This window comes from Glycine max, chromosome 9 (genome assembly GCF_000004515.6).
Source record: "Glycine max cultivar Williams 82 chromosome 9, Glycine_max_v4.0, whole genome shotgun sequence".
NCBI classification, from domain to species: domain Eukaryota; kingdom Viridiplantae; phylum Streptophyta; class Magnoliopsida; order Fabales; family Fabaceae; genus Glycine; species Glycine max.
The window spans coordinates 23,328,003-23,339,499 of NC_038245.2; the positions used below are offsets into that span (position 1 = coordinate 23,328,003).

At 37.9% G+C, this 11,497-nt stretch overlaps 1 non-coding gene across 1 annotated transcript; it reads right to left on the reverse strand.

Moving 5' to 3' along the window:
* Positions 1-9,723: 9,723 nt before the first annotated feature.
* On the reverse strand, positions 9,724-9,830 carry LOC112997998 (small nucleolar RNA R71). The gene has a single exon (XR_003263045.1). It is a non-coding gene; the product is annotated as a small nucleolar RNA R71 (small nucleolar RNA).
* Positions 9,831-11,497: the final 1,667 nt, after the last annotated feature.

Below are 11,497 nucleotides of genomic sequence, written 5' to 3' on the forward strand. Positions count from 1 at the left end.
AGTAGAGGATGAATTTTTTGTCCTTCTCTTTGATTTAAAATTTGGTCGCCTCTGATTTCCTCTTACTTTAAGAAACTTGTTGAATCTTTTTACAAAGAGACTTAGATCATCATCATCATCTAGATCATTATCCTGATCACTTTCTTCTTGAATTGAGGATGATGCTTTAAGAGCAATTCCTTTCTTTTTCTTGTCATTTTCTTCATTTTGGTGCAATCTCAATAGTTCCATCTCGTGTTCCTGCAACTTTCCAAATAAAGTGGCAAGAGACATGTTAGACAAATCTCTTGATTCAGAAATGGCCGTTACTTTGGGTTGCCATTCTCTACTTAAACATCTTAACACCTTGTTTATAAGATCCTCATTTTGAAATTCTTTGCCTAAGGCTGCTAGATGATTTACTATATGTGTAAATCTCTTTTGCATACTCTGAATATTTTCATTTGCATTCATTCTAAATAATTCATACTCATGAGTTAGTGCATTTATCCTAGATCTTTTAACATCTGTAGTTCCTTCATGTGTTAATCGAAGAGTGTCCCACATTTCCTTAGCACTCTTACAATTTGAAACCCTGAAATATTCATCCATTCCTAGGGCATATGTTATTATGTTTTTGGCTTTTAAGTTGTATTGTACTCGTTTTCTATCCTCTTCAGACCATTTATCTCTAGGTTTTTCTATGGTTATGCTTTCACTTGATGAACTACCATCTATTGAAACTCTTTCTACTGTGGTGGGTATATAAGGCCCTATTTCTATGGCTTCCCAGATATTTAGATCTATTGCCTCGATAAAAATTTGCATTCGGGTTTTCCAGTAGTGGTAACCCTCTCCATTAAAGATTGGAGGTCTATTGATAGAATTCCCTTCTGGAAATAAGGAATTTGCTGAGGCCATCTTTTTCTTGAAGCTTCTAAACTTTATACAAGAATGAAGCTCTGATACCACTTGTTAGACAAGTGGCCTCAGATATCTTAAGAAGGGGGGGGGGGGTTGAATTAAGATATTCCAAACTATTTCCCCTAATTAAAAATCTATTTCACTTTTTACTCAAGTTATGAATTCCCTTAATGACAATCTTCTTAAATATTAATTCAAATGAAACAATTTGAATATGAATATAAAGCAATAATAAATAAAGGAGATTAAGGGAAGAGAAAATGCAAACTCAGTTTTATACTGGTTCGGCCACACCCTTGTGCCTACGTCCAGTCCCCAAGCAACCCGCTTAAGAGTTCCACTATCTTGTAAATTCCTTTTACAAGTTCTAAACACACAAGGACAATCCTTCCTTTGTGTTTAGAATTCCTTTACAACAAGAGACTCACAGTCTCTTAATCCCTTAGAGAATAAGAAGAAGAAGAAGAACAAATCTCTCTAGAAAGAGATGGATTTTACAGATTGAGCACTCAAATAATTCCTTAATGAATTGCAATTGAATTGGCCAAGGAATTCTTAAGAGGATAAAATGAATTTGCTCTTTGAGAGGATAAACACTTGTTGTTCTGAAAATCTCTTTCCAATTTCGTGTTTAAGTCACATATATATAGACCATTGGTGGTCATGAATAAAGCCTTTGAAAAGTTGTGACTCTTGAAATTATTTTTCTGAAAATCTTGTCTGGTAATCGATTACAGTGATTGTGTAATCGATTACAGCTTTTAAAATTTGAATTAAAACGTTTACTAACTGCTGGTAATCGATTACCAAAATTGTGTAATCGATTACATAGTCTAAAATTTCGAATTCAAATTTTTGTAGCTGTTATAAAACGTATTTGGCCACTGGTAATCGATTACATCCTCTGGTAATCGATTACCAGAGAGTAAAACCTTTGAGAAACACTTTTTTAATTTAAATCACTTGGCCAAACCTTTGCTAATTCAATTATGAATTCCCTTCCTAATATTCTAGTGATCATCTTGATGTTGTGACTTGTAATCTTGAAGTATTGTCTTGAGTTTAATCTTGAAAAGCCCATTTGCATCAATTGCAACACATCATCAAAACATCAAAGGCAATTGCATCTACAGGTTTGTGGTGGCTAATGGTGGATGTGGGTGATGGAGAAAGTTCTTGGAACTTTAGAAATGGCTTTGGAAGAAAGAAAGAAGAAGAAATGACGTTTTTCCTAAGCTACACGAAAGCAAAGGCTGAAATGCTTAAATAAGAGATGCTCTCGGGAACGGAAGCTTCTAGCACACTCCAGACATCTTCCCAAAGATCCCAACGGTCAGATCATGGACAAGTGTCTTGTGAAGTTGCAAACCAAATGTCGAGAAGATCCAACGGTGAACGAAGGCTGAGCAGCATTTTTACCGAGGCAGCTTCATGTAGTTTTCTCTAGAAGCTTCATTAAGAGGCTTCCTCGAGAAGCTTCATTAAGAGGCTTCTAGCACACTCCAGACATCTTCTCAAAGATCCCAACGGTCAGATCATGGACAAGTGTCTTGTGAAGTTTAAGACCAAATTTCGAAAGATCCAACGGTTAATGAAGGCTAGGTAGCGCTTTTACCGAGGCAGCTGCATATAGCTTTCTCTAGAAGCTTCATTAAGAGGCTTCCTCCAGAAGCTTCCTCGTGGCTTCTTTGAGAAGCTTTCTCAACAAGCTTCTTTGAGAAGCTAGATCCTTATCTATCCACACCCTTCTATTAACTAAATTAACTTCCTTAAAAATAATTACGGATGAAAATAACGCAACAAATAATCAAACATCAAACATAATTACTAATAATATATAGATATATATATCAGGGTGTTACAATCTACATAGATTAGAGCTTGAAGCAGGAGCCGGTTTGAAAGCTTGAGATGAGTTTGTGAGTGATTGTGAGATCCTAGAGGTGAAGGAGACATCCTCACCACTTGTATTTTTGCAATCTTTCATCTTGTTCTTCTCTTTGTTGTAAAGAAGGCCTGGTTATGGAAAGCTAAATCCTCTGTTGGATTTTCCCTGTAGGTACCTGATGTAAATCTATTTTTTATCTATTTAATGATGTTTTGTGTGTTCTCTGTGCTATCTGCTTTTTACTCCAGTATACATTTACCTTGATCACGTAGATGCATGCTTTGTTAGGGTCATTCAACAGTAGAAACTGGTCTGACTCTAAAGTCCTTGATAGTACAGGGCTAAGTTGTCATACTATCATGAGGTATTGGGGTGCAACAATTTAGTTCTATATGTGTGCCTTAATGCAGTCCTGGTTGAGTTTAGTCTTACAAGAGGAATTTGTGAACGATGCTTGATCAGGATTAGGCTAAACTATCATGAGGAATCAGGGTTTAGTATATCAGGAGACACCATAAGAGCACATGAACATTGTTAGATAGAGAATATCTTTTTAGCATAAGCCACCTATTAGGAAAGCCAACGTGTTCTCTACTTGTTTTTACACATCATTTCTCTTGAGTGATTTTCTTTCTTTTTGCACAAATAGTTTATACACCTGTTCATATTCACACTTACCTTTACACACCAGACACCTATTTGCAGATGCACCACTACCGCCTCCATATCAGCCATCGTCTCTAGAGTCCATCTTGGCTCATGGAGCTCTACTTGTAGCATTTGGCTGACTTGCAGGCGGCCAACTATAAGGGCCAGGTGCAGTTGAATGACAACATCTACCAGTATATACTACACCAGCAGCGTTAGGACCTCAACCCTTACCCATGGCCTACTCCCGAGCAGTTTAGAGCCATTGTCGCATGGCCTGGGGACAAGCATAATTTTCAGGGAGGTACAGGTCCCACGGAGGCCCAAGGAGATGAAGACAGAGCTGAGGGAGATGGAGACATGGCAGATGGATTTCTTCCTTTGAGGGGACAGAGCCTCCTGACCAGGACCTTCTAAATTTGTGAACTTGCCTTTATCTTATTTATCGCTTTCAGTACTTAGTTATGTTATTTCATTGTGATGATTGTTTGAAACAAAAAAAAACTAAAAAAAAACTTACGCGTGGTTTCATTTCTATTTTTTTTCGTGCGCCCTTTGTTCTCTTTATAGTGTATTCTTGGGTTACAACTTTGTCTAGGTTTCAAATTTTTCCTAAAAGACTAACATGCTTATTAAAAGAAACAATCACCAGTTCTCTTTGAAAGGTTTGCGGATCAGAACACAACGAAAAGGGTTTTTGAAAAAAGAAAATGTGTATCTTGAGAGTGAGAATAATGAAGGACTTTCTCAAATTCCAAAATGGGCTTGGATGTTTTTCATAGACTTGATATAAGAATAATTAGAAATAGGCCCTAAGCCTTAGTGATCCCGTGACCATAAATTTTATGTTGCGTGTCCGCATGGGTATCTTCTATGATTGATTTTGCATGAATTTCTAATTATCATAACATGTGATTCATGGAAGTGATCTGGGCATTTCTTTCTTTCTAAGCCATTGGCCAAACAGCTGTCCCAATATACATTATTTTTTGCAATTTGCAAGCCTTTTGAGCTATACATTTAATTTTTACAATAACCCTGACCTAGGATGGAAGTTTCCTACCTTACCCTAGGATGAAAGAGTAGGGGTATCTTCCAAGGGAGATGTCTATCATCTTTTGGTTAATCATGTTCATAAAAAAAGGGAGAAAGGAAAACAAAGAAAGAAAAAACAAAAAGAAAAAAAAAGAAAGGAAGAAAAAAAATAATCAATCAAAAATAGAAAAGAGCAAAAGGAAAATAGAAAAGAAAAAAAAGTTCTTTGGAACAAACAATGTCTGAACCATGTACATGGTTGTTGTAAAGAGTAAAAAGGAAGGGGAACGATAGTAACTAGGTTAAGACATGAGGGGATAGGAAGTGACTTCCTGTTTAAGTTACTAACCAAATCTTTGTGCCTACTCTCCTACTCACACAAAAAAAAAGGGGGAAAGACCAAAGCAACCAAAACCAAATTTCCTACAAAGTCCAACCTTAGAAAGTCCTATTGATCCATGATGATTATGCATATTATCCTTGATTTGATGGGAAATGACTTGCAAAATCAATTTATGACATATCTATGATTTGGAATTAAGATGAAACACTTGCATGTGTGAAGCTTTATACACCTTGTGCGATTTTCCTCTATTCGGTTGGACCGAGTGTTTCTTCTAATGCTCCTTAAGAAACAAAATGCAAATGTCTTAATCTCATTATTGGTTATGAGAAATTCTATTTGTATACTTTCATTCCACATTTGTCGCATAATTTTTTTAAATAAAAAATGTGTGTTTGATCTGATCTGTTTCGGGGTTTGTTTCTTTACCAAGCGTGTTCGTATTTTAGTGTAAGTTTTCAAGACTTCAATGTCTTCTATCTTTAAAATTTCAAGACTTCAATGTCTTTTCTCTTTTACATTTCAAGACTTCAATGTCTTTAATCTTTACATTTCAAGACTTCAATGTCTTTAGTCTTTACATTTCAAGACTTCAATGTCAATAATCTTTATATTTCAAGACTTCAATGTCTTTAGTCTTTACATTTCAAGACTTCAATGTCTTCTATCTTTTACATTTTAAGACTTCATTGTCTTTTGTCTTTACATTTCAAGACTTTTAATGTTTTTGTTGGATCAAGTGGCCTCGGAATAATTAAGAAGGGGGGGGGGGGGTTGAATTAATTATTAATGTGTCTTGACTAATTAAAAAATTATCCTTCTTAATGTTACTAGATTCAACTAGGCTTTTACTACTACGTTAAGAAAGTAAAGAATAGAAAAAATAACTTAACCAAAAGTAAAAGCGGCAATTAAAAGTACACAGGGGAAATTAAAGAGTGTAGGGAAGAAGAAGACAAACACAAGATTTATACTGGTTCGGCCACAACCCGTGCCTACATCCAGTCTCCAAGCAACCAACGGTTCTTGAGATTTCTTTCAGCCAACTAACAGATTTGAGGTCAAATCCTCTTCAAGGGGAAGGGGATGATGCAATCCTCCCTAGGAAGGGACCAATCACTAGAACCATGAGCAAGAGGCTCCAAGAAGATTGGGCTAGAGCTGCTGAAGAAGGCCCTAGGGTTCTCATGAACCTTAGGGTAGATTTCTGAGCCCATGGGCCAAGGTTGGGTCCAATTATCTTTGTACATATTAGACTAGGATGTCATTATATTTGGTCCTTGTATATAGGGCTCCATATTGTAGGTAGGGTACCCTAGAAATATAGGATTTTTCAGCCCTTGTATTTTTTGGGCACCTAGACTAGTTTTTGTATTAGGGGTAGTTTTGTAATTTCACATGCACTAAGTGGATATTTGATGTGTGTGGTTGGAAATAAATTTAATTGAATTGGTAGAAACCCAATCCAATTAAATTTTAGAGGGGGAGGTGAGCATTTGCTTACTACACCCCATTGCCACATCATATAGTCACACTTTGTGCATGTCCTTCATGCTTTTCATGCCTCATGACACCTAAGCACACTTAGTGGAGAATCTTGTAATTGATCTTGGATTAGTGGGCTGAACCATAACTAAAATTCACTAATCATAATTAGTGAAATTTTGGCTCCAAAGTTTGGCTCCACAAATTCAATTTCAAATTCAAGTGAAATTTGAATTTCCCTCCAATTTTGTGTGACACTTAGGCTATAAATAGAGGTCATGTGTGTGTATTTTTTTGAACTTTGATCATTTGAATATTAACTTCAGATTTCAGAGCTCCTTTTGAGCACAAAATTTCGTGCTCTTCTCTCCCTCTCCCTTCATTCATCTCCTTCTTCCTCCAAGCTCTTATCCATGGCCTCCTATGGTGGTGAGCTTCTTCTAGACTCATCTTCTCCTTGAAGTGGTGTCTCCTCTCTCTCTTCCTTCTCCATTCCGCTGCCCTTTATCTTCCAAGAAGCAAAGGAATCCATTGATGAAGAAGATCCTAGGCCTACAAGCTCCAATGGAGCTTGCATCACCTCCCTTGTTCTCTTTGAACAACCAAGTGGATGTACCCTCCCTTGTTCTCTTTGAACAACCAAGTGGATGTACCCTCCACTTAAATTGATCCACAAGAGATGTACCATCTCTTGTTCTCAGGATAACAACCCAAGTAGATGTACCCTCTACTTGTACCACAAAGGATGTACCCTCCAATGTGTTAGGATAAAGAATTCTTAGGTGGTTAGTGATGTGCCATCATTTTCTTCTATTTTCTAAACCCTTTTTGCACCATTTTAATTATTGATTGGTCTTAATTGTCAATTAATTAGGCAGTTTTATTATTTGGGCTCATTTAGCTAATTTGATGTTTTTAATCTAATTTCAGGAATTAATGAAACATTGGGCTTAATCTGGATTTTGGTTGTGGACTTGAAGAGGGCAAATAAAGCAGCGCTTACCTTAGTTAATTTCTAATTAGGAAATTTCGCAATTTTATTTTATGTTGTTCAGTGTTTATTTCGTTTTGGGCCAGAGTATTGTAATAGGGCCCAGTGACTTTGAGTGACTCTTTTTAAATAGCTTCCTTGGGATTCGTGCAGGGCATTCTATTCTGTTATGCTATTCATTATTCAGAGCTTTGTTTTAGGGTTTTCGTTTTTCTGTTTTGATGCTTCTGAGTTTGTAATGCAATTTTACGTTTTCTGCTTCTAATTACAATTTCGTTCTTGCTTCTTCTTCTACTCTCATTTACGTTTCTGTTCCATTTTACATTTCTGTTCGTTTACGTTTCTGTTCATTTACGTTTCTGCTTCATGTTTCAATTGCGTTTTCTGTTTGAATCCATGGAAGGCTAGATTTTCTGGTGTTGTTTCCTTTTGAGGACGAAGCCCAACTCTCTTTGAGGTTTCGCTTGTAATGTGGTTTCCTGGCAGTTCTCCCTTCACCAGTATCCCAAATTCATGAATATTAATCAGTGCACGCTTCGTGTTCGATTAATTGCCTCTGAGCCTAACTTGCGTTCATGCTTAATGGACGAAGGGTTAACTGGTGTATGTGGTGCCTAATCACGTATTGAAAACCCTAAGTTGATTTTCGCTTAGTAAATTGAAATAGGGTTGGATTAAGTGGTTGACTGTTAGGGACGAATTCTCCATAACCCAGGATAAGAGAATGGCTTCTGAATCAGAGGAAACAACCCGTTTTTAATATTAGTAGTTTCGTATTCCAGTTTACTTGTTCTGCTCTTTAATCACAAAACAAACAAACCCCCCCCCCAATCGTTACTGTTACTGTTACTGCAAGTATATTATGAACATTTGGTTTGTCACTGCTCGTTGGGAAACGACCTAGGATCACTTTCTAATTACTGCATTTTCATGTTTATTTGATTCGGGTACGGCCTCGATCAAATTTGGCGCCGTTGCCGGGGAGCAGTGTCCAAAGGTTCATAATAGCTAGCTAGTGTTGTGTGTTTAATCCTTTCGTGTTTTATGTTTAATTGTTAGTATTGTGTTAGTATGTGTGTTAGTGTTGTTTAGTGTCCTGGTATTTTGTTTAATGTGTGTTCTGTTTCAGTTTTACCATTAAGTGTTTCCCCTGTTTCAGTCTTGGGTGTTTTGCTGTGAAGATTGTGCTTGAAAACAGAGTAGTAGTAAAAATCAGCTTGCGGAAAAACAGAGTAGTAGTAGAAATCAATTAGAGACGGATTTTAGCGACCACCCATGCTGAATTATTTGGGATTTTTTGTTTTAGTAGCTAGGATTGTTATTTTTGGCTGAATTTTTTTGTGGTAACTTCTTTTAATCCATATTTTGTGGGAAAAATAGCTAGAGCCTTTAGTTTGGTCAGATTTGAAAGTTCCAAAAAACTAGCAAATTTTGTGTTTGCCAAAACTTCAAACGGCCATAACTTTTGCTCCGGTTATCAGAATCGCAATTATTATATATGCATTTGGGGTAGAAAAAAATTTCCTGCACCATGGCAGCGGGCCGTGGGCCAGCTGAGGTCTCCATCGTCCAAAAAAAAGCGATTCTGTCAAAAGTTTTTTATTTTTCAAGTTTTATTCACTTATTTTTCTTAACCTACCAATTTTAGCTTTCATAGTTAGACTTTGAATTTTTGTCTGAAATTTTTTGTGCTATCTTCTCATCATTTATAAGGTTGCTCACAAAATTTCAAGTCATTTGGATATCATTTGAGGGTAGCTGTAGTTCAAACCTACACCTTTATTTACATGACAAGGCAACTAGTTGTGTGCATGTTGAATGTAGTGTATGACTAGAGGCAATCCATCTGACTTACAACCCTTTGATCCTGAGATAGATAGGACATTTCATAGATTAGTTAGGCATCATTTTATACCTTTTGATCATTCTGAGCATTCCATAACTGGTGAATCTGTGCATTCTGTTATTGGTGATTTTGAACATCCTGATCTTGAGCATTATAATTTTGAGCATTCTGATTCTGAGCATTCTGATTTTTCACATTCTGAGAACATGGCACAACCTCCACCTCGTGAGAGGACTCTAAGGGAAATGGACGCACCTAATTTCACCTACGAAAGCTTGTGCATCCAATACCCTGATGAGGATGTCCCATATGTTCTTAAAACTGGACTGATTCATTTGCTTCCAAAGTTTCATGGCCTTGCAGGTGAAGACCCGCACAAACATTTGAAAGAATTTCACATTTTCTGCTCCACCATGAAACCCCCAGATGTCCAAGAGGATCACATATTTCTGAAGGCTTTTCCTCATTCATTAGAGGGAGTGGCAAAGGACTTGCTGTATTACCTTGCTCCAAGGTCCATCACGAGTTGGGATGACCTTAAGAGAGTATTCTTAGAAAAAATTTTCCCTGCTTCCAGGACCACAGCCATCAGGAAGGATATCTCAGGTATTAGACAACTCAGTGGAGAGAGCCTGTATGAGTACTGGGAGAGATTTAAGAAACTATGTGCCAGTTGCCCCCACCATCAGATTTCAGAACAGCATCTTCTCCAATATTTTTATGAAGGACTCAGTAATATGGAGAGAAGTATGATAGATGCTGCCAGTGGTGGAGCCCTTGGAGACATGACTCCTGCTGAAGCCAGAAATTTAATTGAGAAGATGGCCTCCAACTCCCAGCAGTTTAGTGCCAGAAATGATGCCATAGTCATCAGAGGAGTGCATGAGGTAGCTACAAACCCATCTGCATCATCTGAAACTAAGAAGCTTGAAGGCAAACTGGATGCGTTGGTCAACTTGGTAACCCAGCTGGCCTTGAATCAGAAATCTGTACCTGTCGCAAGGGTTTGTGGTTTGTGCTCCTCTGCTGACCACCATACAGACCTTTGCCCTTCCATGCAGCAACCTGGAGCAATTGAGCAGCCTGAAGCTTATGCTGCAAATATTTGCAATAGACCTCCTCAACCTCAGCAGCAAAATCAACCACAGCAGAGCAATTATGACCTTTCCAGCAACAGATACAACCCTGGATGGAGGAATCACCCTAACCTCAGATGGTCCAGCCCTCAGCAACAACAACAGCAGCCTGCTCCTTCCTTCCAAAATGCTGCTGGCCCAAGCAGACCATACATTCCTCCACCAATCCAACAACAGCAACAACCCCAGAAACAGCCAACAGTTGAGGCCCCTCCACAACCTTCCCTCGAAGAACTTGTGAGGCAAATGACTATGCAGAACATGCAGTTTTTGCAAGAGACCAGAGCCTCCATTCAGAGCTTAACCAATCAGATGGGACAATTAGCTACCCAATTGAATCAACAACAGTCCCAGAATTATGACAAGCTGCCTTCTCAAGTTGTCCAAAATCCCAAAAATGTCAGTGCCATTTCATTGAGGTCGGGAAAGTAGTGTCAAGGACCTCAACCCGTAGCACCTTCCTCATCTGCAAATGAACCTGCCAAACTTCACTCTATTCCAGAAAAAGGTGATGACAAAAATCTACCTAACAATTTCTGTGCAAGTGAATCTTCTTCCACAGGTAATTCTGATTTGCAGAAGCAGCACACTCCCCCTCTTCCATTCCCTCCAAGAGCAGTTTCCAACAAAAAAAATGGAAGAGGCAGAGAAAGAGATCTTGGAAACATTTAGAAAAGTAGAGGTAAACATACCTCTGTTGGATGCGATAAAGCAAATTCCAAGATATGCCAAATTCTTGAAGGAGTTGTGCACTAATAAGCGGAAGCTTAAAGGAAGTGAACGAATTAGCATGGGCAAAAATGTCTCCGCATTGATTGGTAAATCTGTTCCTCAAATTCCTGAAAAATGCAAAGATCCAGGTACATTCAGCATACCTTGTATTATAGGGAATAGTAAGTTTGACAATGCCATGCTAGATTTAGGAGTCTCTGTTAGTGTTATGCCTCTGTCCATTTTTAATTCTCTATCTCTAGGTCCCTTGCAGTCAACTGATGTGGTAATTCATTTAGCTAATAGAAGTGTTGCCTATCCTGTTGGTTTCATAGAAGATGTCTTAGTTAGAGTTGGTGAACTGATTTTCCCTGTTGATTTTTATATCTTGAATATGGAAGATGGATTTTCTCAAGGATCAGTTCCCATCATTCTAGGCAGACCCTTTATGAAAACTACTAGAACTAAGATAGATGTTTATGCAGGCACACTGTCCATGGAGTTTGGTGAT